General features: G+C 38.5%; 1 protein-coding gene across 3 annotated transcripts in view; it reads right to left on the bottom strand.

Moving 5' to 3' along the window:
* IL1RAPL1 (interleukin 1 receptor accessory protein like 1) overlaps positions 1–12,432 on the bottom strand; it is a 1,123,909-nt gene extending 1,111,477 nt beyond the window's left edge. For all 3 annotated transcript variants that reach the window (XM_084649011.1, XM_084649010.1, XM_084649013.1), the window contains exon 1: positions 11,866–12,432. The gene's annotated coding sequence lies outside the window, so the exon portion shown is untranslated. The remainder of the gene's footprint in view (positions 1–11,865) is intronic.
* Between the last annotated feature and the right edge of the window lie 10,060 nt (positions 12,433–22,492).

Raw genomic sequence — 22,492 nt, 5'->3', positions numbered from 1 at the left:
TCTTTGTTAGTACAATAGAAAAGTTGCACAATTACAAAAGTCAAGAAGTGTAGAATTAAGGTTTATGATGTTAGAATTAAGGCAATATTACCTTACCCATATTCTAGATTTGATTTATTGACTGTCAGTTTTTCTAGTTACATGTTCAACTGGATATATATTTACTGTCATAACAAATGTAACAGAAAGTTGTAATAGATATGTAACATATTTGCCACTACTGTTGCTGTTGGAGCCTTACCTTTGCATTGTCTTACTCTTTGCATTTAAGTCCAGTTTTGATATCAGGTGAACTTGAAGTTACTCTATTAAAATGAAGCTGAAAAACAATTAACTTACTCCACAGTTATACATGTGTGTGATATGCCGGATGATCTAATAGAAATTAAAGTTGGGAGAAGGGAAAAAAACACAAAAAACGAAACAGTGATCATTCTCTATATATGCAGACACACAGCAAAAACGTTCGGAAGACATCCCAGTAAACACATAAGTAAAGCTCCAAGGATTTATTTTGTAATCAGACATTGGCAAGCCTTTACACTTTTCCTGTGTTGTCATCTATATTTAAAAAGATATCAGATTTTTAGCAAGAAAATAATTTGGTCACCATCATGAAATATAGTCTTCTGATTGCATTACAGTGGCTGCACTATGACTTTCTTGCTTGCTGACAATGAGTTCTGCTATGTTAATTAAACAAGCAATGTGCCTATGATCTTTACTCATTAAAATTAATGTAATAGTATTTAAATTGAAGATACATATTGGACTCAATCTGGCAAAGCTAAATAAAACAGCTTCACGTGAGTTACTCAAAGCTTATTCCTGTTGTAACAGAACAGTATCAGGAGTTTCTATTTGAAATCAGTTTACCCTTGCTTCACTTGCTGTTATTACCCCGGCAACACCCACTAAAATGTTAGGAGCAGACAAAAGTATCCACTATTAAATAAACCTATGAAGAGCTGCTCACCAGAAATTCAAAGCCTCAGGGTAATAGGTCTCCCCAGGCATGGGAGCTCCCTAGGCCTTACCCATGTGGTATGCATCCAGCCTGCCTTGCTTCTTTGTGCTGACTGACTTAGGGTATGTCTATATTGGCAAGTTTCTGCGCTACAAGTTATACCGCTTTTATTAAAACACTGGAATTAAATCGCTGTTGCGTGTCCACAATGTGCTCCTTGTGACACTGGAGCACATCCACATTAGCAGCTCTTGCAATGGCAAAGACAGCAGTGCTTTGTGGTAGGTATCCCACCATGCAACTGGCTGAATGTTCTTTGGGACAGGTTTGCAATGCCTCATGGGGCAGGCACAGCATCACATGATGCCAGTTTCCCAATCCCATTGTTCCATGAGCATCCTACTACATTGCCAGCTGCTTTTCAATTGAAGTGGGGGTGGGGGGGTTACAGGGAGTGTGTGTGTATATGGAGGGGGGAGAGGGACAGTGTGTTTTGGGGGACAGAGAGTGTGTCAGCATGCTGTCTTGTAAGTTCAGAAAGCGGCAGGAAGCAACCAGTCCTGAGGCAGGGGGAGGGAGAAACCCCGACATCAGCCCCCCGCCTCCCTCCCTGGGCTCTCTGCAGAGCAATCTCTCTCTCTCTCTCCCCCCCACACACACATACACACCCTGCCTCTGTGTTCAATAGCACGAGCATTCCACATTAATAGTTTGCTTTGGGTCCCAGAGAAGATCAGCACAGCATGCAACAACTGTCAGAAAGGTTGCTTTGAAAGGGGAGGGGCGCATGTCTGCAGGGCAGCAGAGTTCAAAGCAATGAGCAGAGCAGTCACTTGAGGCATTATGGGACAACTCCGGAGGCCAATTACAGCACAGAAAGCAATCAAGCGTTCACACTGGCAATAGAGCACTGGAGCCTCTGCGCAAATAGCCTTACAACTCTTGTCGAAGAGGTTTTTTGGCAGGGCTGCAACTGAGTAGTTTCTGTGCAAAAAGTGGCTTGGCAGTGTGTACGCATCTGCAGTTTGAGCGCAAAAAGCTGCTTTACTGTGCAGAAACTTGCCAGTGTAGACAAGCCCTTTATCAGATTACTACAGCCTACTTCTGGCATCATGACTGAGCTCTGTGGCCTGGCCTTGCACTGAAGCAGTGAGTTGGAATTTGGCCAACGGGGTGGCAGTCAAAATGACAGAAACACTTGGAGAAGTTCTCATTTTAGTGTTAATTTTTCTATTTAAAAATTAATAAACAGGTTTCATATACAAAACACAAGATCCACTAGCCTGTGGAATGATCTCCCAAAGAAATGGGGGCAACCTTTGCATATTTGAAAAACTAACCTTGTCAAAAACCTTTGCACATTTGAAAAACAATTCCAGTAAATATGCAATTGGTAACTGTCCTGCACTGATAGGTAGATGCACTAGATGACCTAAGAAATGTTTGCTGCTTTTAGATTCTGGAATCTGATCCATTACCCACTGAAATCAATGGGAGCCTTTACATCCACTTCAATGGACATTGGGTCAGAACCATGGTGAACTGAGGCAAAAAATATGGATGGAGTGTGGGCCTCTATATCAGAAACAAAAGACATAAGAAAGATCTCTATTTTTTAAAAAAATGTAAATAATTTTATTAACTAGGATGAGATTCTGATGCTGCTTGGGGAAGAAGTGAAAGTAAGGTTCACTGATGCAGATGTAAGCAGACAGATTTCGAAGAAACTTTAAATTAAGATTATGGATTAGTATTTAAAAGCAAAAACAAACAAAAAACCCAGCACTGTTCACCATATTATTTGTATTACACTTGAACCTAAAAAGCCAAACTAAGATCAGGGTAATATTCTACTGGACACTGTACATTACAGGTAGTCTGAGAATATCTTTTTTTCCCCTGCTGAAAATGTCTAGGAAAAATGTAAAAAAAAAAAAAAAAAAAAAAACCCAAAAAACCAAAACGTACGGTGGGAAATTTCAACTTTTCACTGGGAAAAAAAGACAAACTTTCAGCAGAAAACAAAAACTTCTGTTTTCAAATGAAACATCAAAAATGTTTTGGAGGAAAGCAGCCACTTTCCATGGAAAGCTTTGTTTTGCCAGAAACCCAATTTTCTGTTGAAAAAAAACCTGACAAACTTTTAGTTCTGCCCTACTGTACATACAAACTAAGGGACCACTCCTGACTAAATAGCTTACAATGTATGTAGACAAGACAGGGCTGGAGAAAAGTAGCATTAACTTCTTTTCCATTTTACAGATTGGGAACTGAGGTACAGAGAAATTAAACAGCTTCCTTATCATACAGGAAATCTTTGGCAGTGATAAGAATTAAACCCAGGCTTCATAAATCCTAATCTAACGTCTTAACCCCAAAACAATCCTTCCTGGGAGGGTGGATTTCTCCAAATGCTAACAGTTCTAGCAGTTCCAACGTGCTAAAACAGTAACCCAACTGGACCTCATTTCTTAATTTGTCCTCAATTTCATTTCAGCTTTCTCATTTGGAATTACTTCAGTTGGCATGTTGGTATCTTTATTTTGTTACTTTGCTTTACCTCACCTAAACTTTTTTTTTTTTCTATTCTAGACCTTGACAAATGATTCTAGGATATGCAATAAAAAAACCCTCTCACATTAGTAATCTGAAGCATAAGAGGCTCAGTCCTTAAGTACTTGAATTCCTTACACACACACACACACACAGAGCAAGCGAGCGAGAGAGACACACAGAGAGAAAACACGCACCAATTAAGGAACTTCCATTGTAAGTGAACAATCAGCAATAGATGTATGGTGTATGTCCATTGAGCCATGTGACTGTCCTTTAATAGATATATTATAAGCCACTAAAGAAGGAGGAGAAAGGATGATATACTAATCAAACTAAAGATTAAAAAGCATATTTATATATTATCTGATTAACATATATTAATCTGATTAAACTGTTGAATTTTTTCAGAATAAACTAGCACAGTCTTTAAATTTATGTTCTATATTTCTCCCTATTTTTATACTGTGCTTGTCACCATAGTATGTGAAAGCCTTTAGAAATAGTCTATCTGCATAAGGCCTCTTCTGGAACCAAAGCATTTCCCATTATGGAGGAACAGAAATGGAGAGCTGTGCATCTCTTAAAATGATGGGTATTGATCGAGCTGGATAAGCATCAACATCATAATAAAGGTTTATTGACTTCCATTAACGTTTACAAGATTTCCCTTTATAATCAATGTTAACATATTTTTAAAAACAAGTAGCATTAAGTTTTATTTTTCCACAGAAACTAACAAAAATCAAGGCAATTAAATATCAAAGTTGTGTAAAACTCAGTGGGCGTCTTTCCATTGATTAAAATGGACTGCAGACCAGCTCCTTAAAGAGCAAAATGAGGTTGCCCAGTCAGCACCAGTAAAACCATGATTAAATAGTAGTTCAGGTGCCAAATTTATTGCTTGAATCTGTAATTAGGGACAATAACTCACAGGAGTCATAGAAATTGCCATACAAGATCACGCCTTTGATATTTCTAGTCAGGTAACCTATCTCCAGTACCAGATTCTTCAGAAGAAGCACCAACTAATGGACAATTATAAAACAACAAGAGAGATTTTTAAGAAGTGCATGAGGGATTTAGGAGCACAGGGCCATCAACTATAAATGTCATATGGTAACATAAAGGCAATTAGTATTTGGCTTAAGACCTTAGGGTATCAGAGTTAATATTATGGATACATTTTATCATAGCTATTATAACTTCATAGAATATTTTTGTTATTCATGTACATATCTATTCATTTTTTCAGTCCCACTAAGCTCTTCATTTCAGTAATATATTTTGTGTCAATGAGAGCCAAAGGTTAGTTATGAATTATGGAAAAGAGTATATCCTTTTAACAGTTTCAAATGTGTTGCAATTTAGTTTCATTGGGTCTTAATGAGAAATGGTAAACAGGAGAACCCAGCTGATCCTCCCAATATCCTTCAATATTTCATATACCACTGCCATGTCACCTTCTAATAATTTATTTTGTATACTAAATGATCATCTTTTCTCATGTGGAAGTCTTTCCATGTCTCTAATTATTATTGTTGCCCTTCTCTAGACCTTTTCTATATGTCCACGTTCTCCATCTACAGATGAAGTGACCTATGCTGGAGAATATTCAGGAGAGTGATGTCATCAATTTATACAATCGCAGTATAATACATTATTTCAGCATTATTTTGCATCCTTTTGTTAATACAGCCTAATCAATATAAACTGTTTGCTTTTTTTGTTTGCAACTGCACACTAAGTGGGTGTTCTCACTGAGCTGTCCATAATGGTGTCCAGGTCTTTTCCTTGAGCTGTTACAGTTAATTTATTTTAGAAAACATCAGTGTGTAGAAGTAGTTCAAATTCTTCATTCCAAAGTGCACTCTTACCTTGCACTGGTCTAAAACGAGATATATGTTATTATGTTGCCCGACTATCTTTATCAGGTCCTTTAGAAGTCCCTCTCCAGCCTGGACTAACCAAAATAAGTTTATCTTCCAGTGAATCTCAGTTGATTTCCTGCTCCAGATCATTAAAAGATATATTAATAAAATGTCAGCATTTGAAACCAGCAACCTGATCATGATATGTGAGATAATAAGTTTCCATCTAATCAGAATAGGAAATAATTGTGGTACCTCAATTAACTGTGTGTATACACACACACACACACACACCCCGAGCCTGATTCTATACTGGTTTCACATTGGAATCAATGTAGTAGTAGTCAGTGATGTTACACCGACATAAAACTTGTGTAACAGAATAGAGAATCAGGTCTGTTTGCCTTTTAATCACAACCACTGAAAAGGCATGCAATAAAATAAGCCTGCACACACATAACAACCCTCCCCCCCAAAAAGAAAAAAAAACACAAAACACAAAAAACTAGGAAGGCCATGAATCAATAACTTTATGTTTAACCTTTCTGCAGAAAATTTCACCTCAAATATTTGTTAGACTAAAGGGGCCAGATACTTATCTATGGCCAAGGAGCACGCAGCACAAATTGAGACGATGGGAGACAATAAGATGGTATAAAGTACAGCTTTGTATTGCTCTAATCCCTGATCTTCTGTGCATAGGACTGGTCCCTAAGGGCCAGTAACAGCCACAAGGAACTGAAACCACAGCCAGGGGTCAGTGAAGCACAGAGGCATCCAGCTCATATACCTTTTCCTGCAGCCATTCTTGCTCTAGCCATAGGAATCTATTGAGCCAAGAGATGATCCCTCTACTGAAATGATCCCTTTGGAGCTTGATCCACCAAATCTACAGACATAATCCTCCAGAGATGCAGTGCAATGTGGCCACACTGGACAGGAGGACCTTCTTGAAGGACTCTTGTAGTTTCAAGAGGAAGAAGAGCTTGGTCTTAACAACTCACTGCTTAAGGCACTCAAGAAGGAAATATTGATAGTCAGTACCGGGTTATCTCACATATAGTATCAAAAGTAGAAGCCTTTTTGTGTGTGTAGTAATAGCACACATTAACATGATTTCACATTTTCTTAAGGCCAGCAACCCTGAGATGGCTATACATTTGGGAAGCACTAAATTTAGTGACATTTTTAGTGACAACTGAAGCACATATTACAATGAGATTTTTAATATAGGTCATTAAGACAGGTTTTTGCATAGTATTTGGGGAAAGTTTGTATGGAAGCAGCAGTCTGGAGCAGAGCAGATTTTGCTAGAGTTCTAAACGTTGGTGCTATTTCAGAGTAAATGTTGCTGTTTGCTCAAGGTAATAAGCAGGAACCATGTACTTTCTCCCACTCTTAGTATTTATTATCTGTACTCAGAAGTGCCTGGTGGTCTCAATGAGATATCAGGTCCCATTGTGCTAGTTTATATATAAATGAAAAGATGGTCTTTTCACCAAAGAAACTACTATCTAAGTATATATAAGGAAAGACACCAGGTGGATACAACATACATATGGAGGAAGCAAAAGACAGGAGTATTCCTGCCTCCTCAACATCTTCTATGCAACCCTTAACCTGAGAACATCCTCTTCCCCTGTTCTGTGTCTTCTACTTCCTTTAAACATAGTGTTTCCAAAAGGCCTATTAATGCCAGAGTCCCTTCTATTAATTTCTGGTTAAGGGAGTAAAAGAAGAAAAAAATGAGATAAGGACAACACTTGCTGAACATCACTACTCACCCAATCAGTGTCTCTTACGGCTTTTCATGAAATGTATTTCTACCCCCATTGAGAAAGTCCAAACTTTTCTGAAATCACTAAAACCAGAAATACACACACACACACACACCTTTACATTTGCTAGGGGAATCACTGTACTTGATACACACTATCATTGTGTGCAACTCTCATGGATTGTCTCTGTACAGAAGGCAGTATGGTCTATGTCCTTGTCTCATCCCATCATACCTAGTTATTGAAGCATTTAAAAGGGTGCTACATAATGTCACAACATGATCTGAAGTCACCTATAATACCTAGGCACAATTAGATAGAGAGAAAAAATGAACCAACATAAACTTCTGATTTATTTGCTCCTGTGTAACACAGTTGTGGTGACTGAAATGCGTATATTTGTTATTTTTGCACTGAGAATAGTGGTCTACAAGACTGCAGTACAGGAATATGTGAATTTAGAAACCTTCCATGAAAATAAAACAAAATCCTAACACAAAATTTGTTCTCATTTTCAGCTGTCACTACTGAAATGTCACTTGTGCATATGAATATTTTTCTTTTAAGAAAGGAAAAAGAGTCTTTACAAAAGAACATGGAAATGACATGGCAAATTGTAATTATCCCTTCAGAGCCATTGTGGCCTATCACCTAACATAGGTGCTGGAAAGCCATTGAAGAAACCCTGTATACCCTGTAAACCGTGTATATGAGAGAAACCACTTCAAGCCAGGAGGTGCTGCCATACCTCCAGTACCTATGTCACCTAATACATACTTGCATTTTAAAGCAAAACCAATATATCCTTGAACTAATGGGCCATAATGCTGCTTGATGTTGTTAGAGATGTACATGGAAGGACTTTAAAAAAATATTTTGATTGCTGACCTGACAGGCCATAATGGTGCTCTAAAGTTGTGCATGGTTTATATTATAAATCCTCCTTATTTTGTGGGCCTTTGACAATGGATGGCAACAGGATAGAGGTTTATAATAGAAAAGCTGACACATCCTTATCTATAGCTTCACAAATGGTGCCACTATGATTACACTTTATAACATGAGCACCACTAGATAAGTTGCTAGTTTTTAGTCATATTAATCAGTGCTTGGATGCTTCAACTGACATAAAGTAGTCTGCACTATACAAATGAGAGGATTGCCAATCACTAAATATCATATATGTTGTGAAACATAAAAGTATTCCCAAACACTTCACTGTAAAATAGACCAAAATATGTTGGAATTGAAACCCTAATCAGTTATCTGTGAATTGCATCAGTTACAGCATGAGGGGTTAATTTAATAGTCATACTGCATACTTCATAAATGTTACAGAAACATTGCTGATTAATATTACACATCTTGCATTAGGATCAGTGCTATAAATTTTACTATTTACCTATTAGCTATAAACCAAGTCTGCTGCTTATCAAAAAACAAAATCAGAACTTTCTTATTCAAAGAGATGTAGTATGACTGTTCCTTATGCACTGCTATGTTCTTTAAAAGCCGACTTCCAATTGTCACCATGAAGTGAGCAGCAAAATCACCACTGATTTAAATGGGAGTAGGATTGGGCCCTGGGTATGGTTTACTGGAATGTTTCTTTTCATGTTTGTGAATAGCTTACAATTTTATCTAAACAAGAAAAGTTTCCCCTCACAACAGGAATATTTAGTGCATATTGGAGGGACAAAGCACTTGGGTCTGAAACCCTGATACATTTTTATCAACTAGGAGTCTTTAAAACCTATTAGAGGTTAAGAAAACAAGCTTCAGCTTAAACTTGATTTCTTACAACTCGCTAATACAACAAGCAAAATATTTGCAAATCTTTGTATGATACATGATTATATGATTTCTATATAGACTATATTCCCCCTCTTAATTATTATTTACTCTCATACAGCAATGAGTTTATAACATTTTCTCCAGAAAATAGTGTTGTTTCTAAGATATATAGTGTAGGTATGTATAAGAAGCCCTCTAAGTAATTAAAGAGAGAGATGGGGAGAGTATGATTTGGGATGTATGTGGGGAAAGATGACAGTGCCATGAACATTTCTGAAAATTAGGAGATGTATTGTGCATGGGAAATGCCATAGTGTTATTCTGACCCCTGAAGGATGGAAACAGGAGTTTACTTCACATCCATTTTTTTTCCAAGTACTAAGGGTACTCTCTGAATGTCAAACCCTAAACTACATTAGCAGAATTTATTAATGTCTGCCCAGGCTTGTCCTAAATAAATATAAAAATAGTCATGAACAAATGGTAAGCCAACTTTAAAATATTGCTGTTTGGAGCAAAGCTGAGGAGGGAATGATTTTCTAGTCTGGTGCTAAGATGTTTTCCTTTGCCAAGTTACTGTGTGTTGGCTACTGTAGTACATCTCACAAGTACAGTAGGACTGTGGAGATCACCTTTATCAAGAAATGAAAACCTCCTCTCCTCTCACCTCTTCCTAACTGAGAAGTTGTTTAGTGAATTCTTGTTAGGCTGAATCTACAGTGAAGTAGGAAAGGAGCAAGCAGGTGATAAGATCATTCATTTCAGCTGAGTTAAGATTTCATCAGGCTTGCATTTTTCAGAAAATATGGCCATGAAAACTGTTTAGAGCAAGGGGCTTCAACAGTTCTTTTACAAACTTGTCCATCTTAGACGAGTAACACAGATAGATATGGGGATTTGAGTCCATGATACATATCAATACAAAATTATTTTTTTGGTGGTCCTTTTCAACATAAAGGCATTTTTTTCTACGTCCTTCTGAAGGGGACTACTGTGTCACACCTTTGCTTTTCAGCTGTATTTTAAAGTTGTTAATATACTACCATTTGTATGAGATTCAAATAATGTAAGGACCATGTTCTGTGTTCTTTTTAAAATTTAACAGGTAGATTCAGATATTTTATCTGAAGATACTTTTATTCTGGTGTTGCACACATCTCTAGAGTATATCATCATATTGCTGAAGAAAAAGCTCTAATACACTCATTTCGTATAAGGAGACAAGAATATCCATTTCAAGAGCTGCAAATACCAGAGTGAAACAACCATCAGTTCTACCTTGAACACTACCGGGGGCAGGGGGCGGGACAGAGATTAGTTTTTAATCTTGAGAGAGGAACACAATTTTAACGTCTGTTGAGCTCTCCTTCCATTCAGCTGCGGGCATGTATTTAAATCACAGGTTACACTGTGACCCTTGTTGAAAGATTCAGGCTGGTCTGTTCAATGGGACCATTGTGCAATATTGCAGGGATTTTATGTGGCTCTCTTCACGGGTGTGGCTGAGTTGGCAACTATGCAGCTTGACGCTTTTGTGTCCGCTATCCCACTGTCCCAGGGAAACTCCACTGCGAGGAAGACTCATGTTAAATCCATCCCACAAAAGGCAAACGTTTAACAGGAGCTAAACAGGAGATCGCCCCCACCTCTCCCCCTCTCTTCATTCCCAGCTGTTAGGAGCATTCCAAAGTTAACACAAGTGATTGATGCACTGTATGCTTACGTTATTACACTGTTGCCGACTGATGTCACTGCTATAACCAAGTTACATAATCATCGATTATGCACAGATACATCCGTCTTCCTACAGATACATCTGCATATCTTCTGTCATCCATTATGCATGAACCCACCAGCCATACATGGGGGCATATATTTTCGCATACACTAAATAACTTTAGCATTGCAGTGCATTGCACTGTAGAACGTCATCGCTATTGATTCTCTCAACCTCCCCCATTCCCTCTATCAATTTGATTTTGCAGAGAAATATTAACAATTTGCATTGCTTGGATTTCTTTTTTTTTTAAACTGGTCTCATTAGCTTTCTTGTTTGGTTGGGGGTTTATTTAAAGGGCTGTTCTCCCCCCACCACAGTGAATATAAGTAATTAATGTATACACAATTCCCCAGCCAGCTGCATATGCATATAGGCAATCCTGAAGATGTGATCTCTGTTGCAGATCTTCAACTCCTTTGCACGTGGGTCTGAGGCTTCAGTGGGTAAGTTACTGGGTAAAAAGATATTTAATAAAAGCAGGCGGACCAGCGATTTTTAGGTTAGTGACATTTCAGATATTTTTATACCCTAAAGTCCAGCTTTTCCCACCATCTTCCAGTTTGCAATTTTCTTGCAGAATTTACAGCAATAGTTTGTAATCCAAAATCACCAGTGACATTTACCCGTTAGAACCATATCCCTGTAGCATAATTAATCAGCACTGTCACCTTAAAGTTTAACAACTTGAAAAATGAGGTTTCTCTACCTCCATTGCAGCTATGAAATGCAGCAGACTGCTGCACAGAGTTGAACACATTTGTTTTAACGAATGGATGGGAGCCGATTTTATGTTAAATAGATACCATTACTTAGTCCTCCTTTTATTGCCATATATTCTTTCCAGCCACACATACTGCATGCAGAGAAAGATTGTTTGCCCAGAATGAATTCATGGTACTCTCCCATATCAAGAGGGTTGGGGGGGGATTATTGATGCTTTGATTTATCACAAAATGCACTCTCAAAAATACCTACTGCAGTTATTTCACTCAGCTGCCAATAATGGCTAGATATCCCCACACATCAGTGTAATGCAGCAATCATGAAAGTACACATTTCAATTACAAGACACCAAGTTTAGCCATGCCATCGATGGGCTTTGCATATATAAAATGACCTTACCCACAACAGTCTTCCAATATATTCTGATCTTGATATCAGTCAATAAGGTAACTGGTCATCACAATGCGTATTCGCTGAATCCACGTTTTTTACTCCTCTTTTTTGCTAGCAATTAATAATTCGAACCAGATGCCCATTCACAAGTGCCAAGTTCACCATCAAAGCAGATAATTCCATATAGACTTAGATTCCCTGCAAGATTCGCTCCCGTTAGTTCTGAAAGTGCCCAGTTTGCTCGCGAAGATACGATCCAGGTGTAAAGCAGAAATTAATTAAAACAAAAAAGGGGGGGGAGGGGGGAGGAAAGGACGAGGAGAAGACTGAGAACCACACAAGTCTGAGAGCTCTAGGACAAGAAAAGGAATCTTGATAGCAAATCTCTGTGCGTGTAGCCTTTCAAAGCCTCTTGCTGCACATGCAAAATTTCCCGATCCAGGATGCAGCAATAAGAAAGAAAGAATCCTATGTGTATTTCACAAGTATCCTGCAATAACGGATACGATGGGGTTTTCCTTGTACTGTACTGCTATGTGGAAAGCACACAGCCCCTGCTGTATGAAAGGATGTCTCCTGGGTCCTAGCACTCCCACCACGAAAAAAAATAAAACAAATAATAAAAAATAAATAAATCTCCAAATTAGAAAAAAAAAAAAAGGGGGGGGGGAATCAGATACCGGTTTGCCCTGAATGATGCTAATCTTCAGTGAAAATGACAAGTGAACAACAAATAGCAGGAGGTCTTGATTAGTAACCACAATCCACCTAAAATATCCTAAGGAAGAGAGAGGGAGGGAGAGAGAGAGAAACTGCAATGCATAAATGATTCCAGTGTTTCTACAAGATCGGCTTATTTGATTGAATGCATTCTCTGGTTTGCTGCAAGTCAAAGAAGATACTGTTACTGCCACCCAATGGATACTTTAGTACTAACCAATCCACACACAACCACCGTTTTGCACGCATTAGTTTAGAGAGCTGATTTTTTTTTCTGGGGGGACCCGTCAGAAAGGATCCTGGAAAAAAGTCCTAAATAGCAGGGATCTATCTTCGTAGACAGTGACTCTATTTCCAGTATCTGGAACACACGGTACGTTGGTACCACTTGATTTTCGCTGCTCTTTCCAGAGGACACGGGGAGAAGAGGAGAGTGGCTAATACGCGATGGATGCTGTGCATATGCGTTAAACGGCGAGCTCAGTATATTTTGCCCTCCAGTTTCCGAAGTGAAGTGCCGTTTTACAAGAGATGATGCTTTATCTATTCTTGGATATTTTTTTTATATAAGGCAAACTGTGGGCCTCGCTGTTGCCATGGGATTTTCTTTGTGTGAACTCTCTGAACTGTGTGGGAACAGTTTTATCTTTTCCCTCCCTCCGACCTCCCCCCCCCCCCGTAACTATTCTGAAGATATGTAACAAAATGTAACTGCATTGTTGCCAATTAAGACTAACAGCAGCTGCAAGGTGCATCTGATTAGGAATGTTAATTACTTCAGGAAATAAATACTCGCTTGCAGAAGTCTATAGTGTTAAACAATGATCTGTAAAATGTAACGGTGTAAAACACCCCCGACGAGGCGCAGAGACACACATTGATGGTTCAGAGGCATTTTCAACTTGGACGCCTGGGGGGTGAAAGGGGAGGAGGAGCTATCTACAAGAAATTAAATCTGAGTACCAATATGATACATATTAGGATTCATGTGTAGGTAAGGAATAGTCATTAAACAAGGAGCAAGGTGGATATATAAGCAATATGAAACGATCACAATGTATATATCACCCACTCTCTGAGGTGAGCTGTGCAGTAGAAAAGAATCAGAGGTACTCATTACATTAGAGGATTAAGTTAAAAAAGACAGGTGAGGGAATGTTGGAGTTTATGTACTGTGACAAAGGTGGGCAGGGTATATGCATTATGGGAACTGTAGGCAGCATATATAGGAGTTGTGGTAAAGCTAACTCTGTAATAAGCTTCTTCCCCTTCTGTAGCAGAATGTCACAATTCCTGGTAATTTTTTTTTAAAGTAACATTTAACCACAAGTCAATTGTAGTATCTGGAAGTTAATATCACTGGTTAAGCATATTGTTATATACTACTGTGATAGGGCTCTATAAGTAGGTGGAGAGGACAAACATGAATGAAGTTGGAGAATGACTGTGCTGACATTTAGCACTTACACATAGGACATTTTAAATCTGCCAAATGAGCCAGACAGTGTCCCAAAATGCCTTGTAGTAGCCAGAATATAAGAACGATTAAGAATGGAGGAACAAAGGTGTTGTGGGTAAGGCCCTGGACAAGTACTCAGCATGTGGGTTCAGTTCATGGCTCTGTTATAGATATTTTCTGTGACTTTGAGCAAATCTCTGCATGATTTAGCCCCTCTTCAGTAAAATGGGGATAAGACTTCCCTAACTCACATGAAGGTTATAAGGATAACAGTTCATTAATGTTTGTGAAGTGCTCAGATACTCTGATGATAGGAGTCGTATAAGTGCCTAGACAGATAGCTGTTGATTGGGGGATGGGCAGGGGGAAGGGAAAAGAAAAAAAATGTGGAAAGTGAAGGTGTAGACAAAGACTAGGAATCTGGTATATTTACTAACACCAGACTGGAAAAACTAAGACTGTACTTGAAAATAGAGTTGGCAAATATGAAAATGTATAGAATGAATGCAGCCTCCATTTAAAGATATTGGGGTAAATTCAGCTTTCAGTTGCCGTGAATTTCACGGTAGTTGTAAGGATTTAACTAAAGAACATTTTGGCCCATTCTCTGGACACTATGGTGAGCCATTATATTACTTTATCCTGCCTCTGAGAGGGCTGGCATTTGTACACAGGGCAGGCAAGAAGGTGTGACATGTGGATTAACACCTTCCTTGTAGATCACAGGCAGGATATGTATGGTCATGCATATAATTATGTATTCTGATTTGCTGTTGACAATGAGACACTTGTATAACAGCTTCCATATATTATGCAGTATGTATTCCAAGTGATGGACTTCAACACCTCCTTTGGCCTATCTTCTTTTTGTTGATGACCTTCTCTGAAGATACATTGCATCAAGAGAGGAGTAAAACAATTGGTTCTAGCATTCATTCAGTGTGATGAACACTGGATTATTGAATAAATGTATCTTACTCCATGATGTGAAAGCAGAGGGGAGACATCAGTTCATCTCACTCTGGGTCTTAGCAAGTGACTTAAAGGAATAAAACATTTAAAGTGTGTATTATGGAAAGAAATAGTGGTAGGAACAGTGCAGTCAATGAAAACTTTTTTTAAAAAATAAAGTAATATTTAAAATGCAATGACAGCAAAAGTAAGTGGCTCGGGGGACTGCTAAAAATGACGCAGAACTTTTTACTTTTAGATTGCTTATTCCAGTACAGCTTAGTTTTGTAGTGATCAAAGATTTCTACCCTCTCGTGGATGCTTGATGGCCTATATGGAATTCCTTTAGTGGTGTCCATACCATTCCTGGGTGTCCATATCTCACACTACCATCTTCTGTCACTCTGCTGGAAGTCTTTTCAGAGAGGATGGGCTTTACCATTTTTAGGTCACTCTGGGGTAAAGGTCAGGGACAATGGTGGCACAATACATGCACTGACATTGCTTAATTGACACTCTAAAGTAAAAAAGACAGCAGATACTGACATGTCCTTAGCTTCTTCAGTTTCCATAAAATCAGAACCAAATGAATCCCAATATATTCACTTTGTACACATACACACCACACAGAGGAGTTGTGATTTTTAGGAATGTAGATATAGATATTCATCAAAGTAGCACATTTCCTAAGTGCTGAACACCTCTGGGTGGTCGAGTTCAAATCCATACTTGAGGCACAATTGACGATGTGTCTGATAATCACCTTCTGACACTGGTTATGCTGGTGAGCATTTACAATTGCTGAGACCCTTATTATAACTAATGTATTCAAGCACATCTCTATGCAATAAACTTGTTCCCCCAGCCTCCTCTTATTTGTCTGTTTATTTACTTTTTGTAAGAGATATATAGCTATGCCATGAATGATTATTAGCTACTGATTCCTTCTGGCCTTCTAAAATTAGAAAGAAAACTATCTACACTTTTGTTTATCTGAAAATAGGATCCATCTAGGACATAAAAACAATACAAAAATGGTTCACATCATATGAGACACTTTGCCTAAGGAATCTCATATGACCCAAACTCAGGAGTTCCTCTTTCCCAGATTACAATTTAAAATGGCTAAATAAGGGTATTGTTAATCACTGAGGCAAGAATCTTTCATAATGTGCATATGGATTAAATCTCTTTCTCTCTCCCAGCCTAGCTAAAAAGAACACCAAGAGTGTGTCTGCACTATGACCTGAGGCACCGAGTCTCAGAGCCTGAGTGAGCTGATTAAGGCTCAAGGGAATCAGGCTGGAGGGCTGTAAAATAGCAATGTAGATCTTCAGGCTCAGGCTGGAGCCATGGCTCTGAGACACTCCCCTCAGAGGGTTTCAGACCACCAGTTGCAGCCCAAACCCAAAAGTCTACACTGCAAATGTATAGTCCTGCAAGCCCAACTCAACTGACCCATCTTTTACTGCAGTGTACATGTACCCTAAATTACTAAGCAAGGGTAACACCCTGCTTTCCTGTGCAAAGTGGCCCATTGCGCATTGTGAATGGATCAAAAGATGGATGGGAAGCTGCAAATTAAGCCAGCTAGAAATGTGGTTGTAAGATTCAAGGTCAAATTGGGCAAACTACCTGTTATTCCAAGAAATCCATGCCATGTGTTTTCACCCCAAAATATAAACTATTCTACGTTTTCCTTGTAAATCTAATATACCATGGATAATCTGTATTTCAGACCAGATTAGAAGCTGCACATTTCTTTGCCTTGTGAGTCAGATTTAAAAAGCCTCTGATAAGAAAATGATTGAAGACATTTTGTAACCCACGCCTGCTTGGTGTGACACACTGTCCCCCTCTAGTGGTGATTAGACTAGCTAGAGTTTGATGAGCCTGCTACAACCTTGGCGAGATGTGTTTTTTCACTCATGAAGCAGCCACTCACGCACTAAACTCCAGAGGTCTCAGGTTTGATCATGGCTAACGCACTACAATTTGATATACAGCACTGCCATCTACTGGATACCAGTGAAAGCAGCAAAGCAACTGAGAAAGCTGAAAATCTAAGTACCCATTTGGCATGTGTCCAATAGGAATCATAGGAAGCCCCCATCCAACCAGCCCTGAAACTAGCGTATGTAAAACTGAGATCACCATGTGCTCAGAGGAGAGTTAATGGAAACCAACAAAAAGCTGCAGAATCCCAAGTACATTCACACCCAGACCAGCCATGTGGAAAGGACAATCCTCTATCTCAGCATTAAGAGGTTAACAAGAATAAGTGGTGAGATTTCATTTCAAAGATTGTATTTCCCCTTCTATTCTTTAACATAAATAACTATATGTTATTTTGTTGAGTCTATCTGAGATAACTATAGGTTATTTTGCTTGAGGTGTCTAGTGAAACATCAAGTAACCATATTTTAGATTTTAACTCCTTATAAATCCAAGCAAATTGGCCTAAGAGAGATTGAAAAGGATTATTTCTGCTTTTAATATTTTAAACATGTCCCTTTTAGATTATCCATTCAAATGTACTAACCACACTCTTCAGAGTGTGTTAAAGACAAGGACATCCTTGGAAGTGTGATCAGTGTGTTAGGTACTAAAGAATTGAGGATCATAAATAAATGTAATAAGAAATCTTTGTAAGATGCATTGTTCTTTGATATAACTGCTGAGCCTCAACTCTAGCCTGTGATAATTGCTTGCAAGACTGTATTAGCTGTGGAGTACATACCTACAATATTGGGCATGTCCTCACTCCAGCGGTGAAATGTCAATTGTATATGAATATGGGTCTGGATGAATTAATAAATTGTTGCTTAGTTAAGAATGAGTAAATGACCTGATTTGAGAAATACTGTTCCAGTTAAAGCTAACTCTTCCTTACCTTGGGAAAAAAGGGGTTATCCTATTGGATTCTATGCTAAATTGGCTACAGCACTTATCCAATTAACAAACACAGTTTGTTAGATTTCAGCTTTAAAATCTAACTGGCACTTTAGCAAATTCATAGACTGATTTCATGCTTACACCATTCAAAAATATCAATCTTAGATTGTGAACTCTGGAGCAGCGCATATTTGTGCTATTTGTATAGTATAGGGATCGGCGACCTTTGGCACACAGCCTGTCAGGGAAATCCACTGGCGGGCTGGGATGGTTTGTTTACTTGCAGCGTCTGCAGGTTTGTCTGATCGCAGCTCCCACTGGCTGCAGTTCACCGTCCCAGGTCAATGGGGGCTGCGGGAAGTGGCATGGGCCGAGGGATATGCTGGCTGATGCTTCCCGCAGCCCCCATTGGCCTGGGACAGTGAACTGCAGCCAGTGGGAGCTGCGATCAGACAAACCTGCAGACGCTGCAAGTAAACAAACCATCCCAGCCCATCAGAGGATTTCCCTGATGGGCCATGTGCCAAATGGTTGCTGATCCCTGGTACAGTGCTTGATAAAATCCTAATCTGGGTTCCTACTTGCTACTGCAGTAGAAGCAAAAGTAATCGTCTCATCATAGTCACTATACACACAGAGAGAATTGGGTGAACACTGAAAAATATTTTCTTTAGATATTCATTGATACTTAAAAATTAGTTTGACTATGTTTGCAATCTCTTTTGCCTTTCCCCCAAATATTATAATGAATGAGTTTCCTGGAAGCAATGTTCAGTAAAATGGTCATTTTGATGAATCAATATTGCAGAATATTTATGGAAGGTGAATTTCAAATTCATGCTCACATGTAACGAAGCCTGCTTCTAAGAGTTACACATCAAATTAGAAAACAGAACTCTACATATAAGTAACATATCTAATCACAAGTGTTTCAGTCTGAATATCAAAAACTCACAATAAACTGCTCCCAAAGAAGCTGACGACCAAGAATTATTCACCCAAAGTATGCAGCAAATAATTGCTATATTAAATAATTATGTCACTGGGTGATTAGAGGACAAAAAAACAGGTAAATTTTGTCAAATTATTCACTACAATTTTATTTCCGCAGCTCTTCTTACCTACTAAAATGAACTACAGGTAAGCAGTTAATAGAATTAGCCAAAAGACTCATGAGAAAACACTGAGCCCAGACCTGAAAAGAGCAGAGAATCCTCAGCAACTATTGAAACTATGGTCAGGAACTTTCAAAAGCAGACACAAAGGACGATTAAAATACGTATACGCACACATAAGCGGGTTAGCCTTTATAGAAACATTAAGCACTATAAAACAAAATACATTTTGTTTAGTGATTAAGACTAAAAAATTTACTTGTAAACATGCCGCAGTTACCTCTGTACTAAGTGGCCACAAATGCCCTCTGTTTTACCATACAATTTCTTTTTCTTTTCTTTTCTTTTCTTTTCTTTTTTTTTTTGTGTGGGGGGGGTATCATTTTTGTTACTGATGCAGAAGTCTCAACCATAATTTGGATGTACACCTCAGCAGTAAGAGATATTGTTGCCTAGTAGGTATGGACTCAAGACACCTGGGTTCTATTCCTGGCTTTGCCACTGGTCTGGGTGACTTTGGACAAGTCTCTTCACTTCTTTGTGCCTCGATTTCCCCATCTGTAAAATAGGGATAATACTACTTCCCTTCTATGTAAGTCACAGATCTATAGATGAGAAGCGATACATAAGAGCTGAGTACTACAACTACTACAGCACAATGTAACATTACTGATGGTGAAGAGTTCTTTGGCAAGAAGCGTTCCAGTGATTTACCATGTTTAAGGAAGATGAAATTATACAAAAGAGCAATAGCTTGGTCTTCCTGAGACTCACTGCTTTAACCTAATTTAGTAAGGGATAAATTAAATGCTGGTTAATTAAATGCTCATTTGGTGCATGTTTTTAATGTCATTAAAATGAATGGTTGCTTTCTGGTTTTGTTTCTGCACTAGAAAAATCTAAGAAAGCAAGCAATGTCTGCCCATGGACCTTTCAGAAAACACATTCATAGATTCCAAGGCTATAAGGGACACTTGTGATCATCTAGTCTGCCCTCCTGTATAACACTGGCCATAAAATGTCCTCAAAATAATTCCTAGAGCAGATCTTTTAGGGAAAAAAATCCAATTTTGATTTAAAAATTGCAAGTGATGGAGACTGGAAATGCTAAGTTGTTTCAATTGATAATTTCTCTCACTGTTAAAATGTTAGGCCTTTTTTCCAACTTAACATGACTCACTTAACTAATTCATATACATTATAGCCCTTTGAAGGTAAGAAACAAGTTGTGGGCTCATACATTCTTTGTGATGAGGTTTTCTGTTTTTATTATTGTTTTTCCCTCCCTACGCCTTCCACCCTCCCCCAAGATGCAACAGTGCCTGGAACTGAGGTCTCCTATTACTAAAATTTCATTACTTTTACAAAATATACTGCAATATAAGCTGGATCCAATTTCCATTAAAGTTAATGGAAAAATTCCTGTTACTTTCAACAAGAGTTGTATCAGGTTCTATATTACTGACAGCAACATTGTATCAAGTGCTATCATAAATTAGTAGTTCTCAAACAAATTTATATAGCGTAGCACTTCCAGCACTTCTGTCTTCCACTTTGCTTGGGACCTATGATGGTCTAATATCTAGAAATCTGGTTGAAAATTTTTGATAAAATGTTTTTTCATTGGAAAATGTTGTTTCCTGAAAACTAAAACTGTTCATAGAAAAGAGCCAGTTTCAATGAATTTCCCTTTCAATTTTTTTGAAAGACATTTAGAAATTGTTGACATCTCCTACTGACATTTTCAAAAAGGTTCAGTTTTTTTCATTCACAATGACTTTGTGTTGAGAAATATACAGTAAGAAAAAAAAAGAGTAAAAGGTTTAAATTGAAACAATGTTTTGATTGATGCAGTCTGATTCCCCCCCGTGAAGCTGTATTATTTAATATAGCCATTTATATAATTGATAATTGCCACTGTTATGCAATTGCAACAAATCTTATACAAAATATGTCATGTAAGGTACCAATGGAGAAATTACAATCAAATATGATTATCCTGTTTATATGCATGTTTTATCTTTGTATATGAAGTGAATATCGGCTATGCACTCGTATTTTATAAATGTGTTGTATTTCTGGGTAACACCCACCAAGTAGAATTTACATTAAAGCCAGACAGTTATGGGCTGATGGCCCATCAAGGACACTTAGCTCTCACAATAGGACATAGAAGAAACTCATTTCACCCAGACAGCTCTTCCTGTGGATGCCTCAGACTCGAAGGAGCCAATGGCAACCCAATCATTCAGTAAACTATAAGGACATGTGATATGCTCATGTGACCCTGGACTCCATCCAGCTATTACCAGCAGGACAGTGGGGTGGGAGGAGGTATTGTTTCATATTCTCTGTGTGTATATAAAGTCTGCTGCAGTTTCCACGGTACGCATCCGATGAAGTGAGCTGTAGCTCACGAAAGCTCATGCTCAAATAAATTGGTTAGTCTCTAAGGTGCCACAAGTACTCCTTTTCATCTTGGGTGAGTAATTTTCCAGGCACCTAGGCTGTGAGCTTTGTTTGAGACAGTACTACATTTACAAGCACGTGGCAGAGGATATAAAAGACCCCCGAGATCTCTCAATTTTGTCTCTTGCTTGCACCGATTCGCTGGACTGTGGATTTGCAACTAAAAGGAACATTTCAAATTATGGACTGAGGAACTTTCAATTTTTGGAAGTTACCAGAGAGTCTTTACAAACCAGCAGCCTATTCTATCACTGCTACACACCTGATAAAGACTTAACAATGATTAATAAATCATATACATAAAAATAATTGTGAACTCTTCTTTCTTTTATTAATAAACCTTTAGTTTTTAGTAACTAAAGGATTGGCATCAGCATGATTATTGGATAGGGTCTCAGCAATATATTGAACTGGCTAAGTGACTGATCTCTTGGGATTAGAAGGACCCTATAACTTGATTACATCGGTTTTCAGTAACCGCTCATCATAAAGTCTAGTGTCTGGATGGTAAGCCTAGGGCTGCAATGCTTACCGAGACTGCATTTTTGACTTCTTGTTTACCAGTGTGGTGAGACAGAAGTTCAGTTTTGTTATTTGCATAGTATAATCTAATGATTGACTAACTACCCATTTAGGGTGAGTCTGCCCTATTTCCCAGCAGTGTGTCCTGAACTGACTGTGACCCACTGAGGCATAGTGATAGCGCCTCACTCCCATTTGCTCCAACTGTGTAGTAGGTATACCAGTATAGGTCTTTTGTACCAATGCTGGGTGGGTGAGTATACGGCTGTGGGGCTGGTAGAGCAGGGTTTAGGTTAGGCTGTTCCTACACTGAAGGTTGTTATCCTGTGATATGTCCCCAGGAGACAGAAAACAATCCTCTTCAAAAAGATAATGGGCAAACCAGAAAGATATGCAGCCCTACTATCTATCAGGATGGTATTCCCCCTGCTAGTGCAGGAGTCGAGAGAATACTCTAGCTACATGGCTGGCTCCAAAAGGGTGTCTTGTATTGTGCATGAAA

This window comes from Lepidochelys olivacea (assembly GCF_965140295.1).
Source record: "Lepidochelys olivacea isolate rLepOli2 genome assembly, chromosome: 1".
Classification (NCBI taxonomy): domain Eukaryota; kingdom Metazoa; phylum Chordata; order Testudines; family Cheloniidae; genus Lepidochelys; species Lepidochelys olivacea.
Note: the sequence above shows the minus strand (reverse complement) of the source record. Positions and strands in the feature narration are given on the sequence as shown.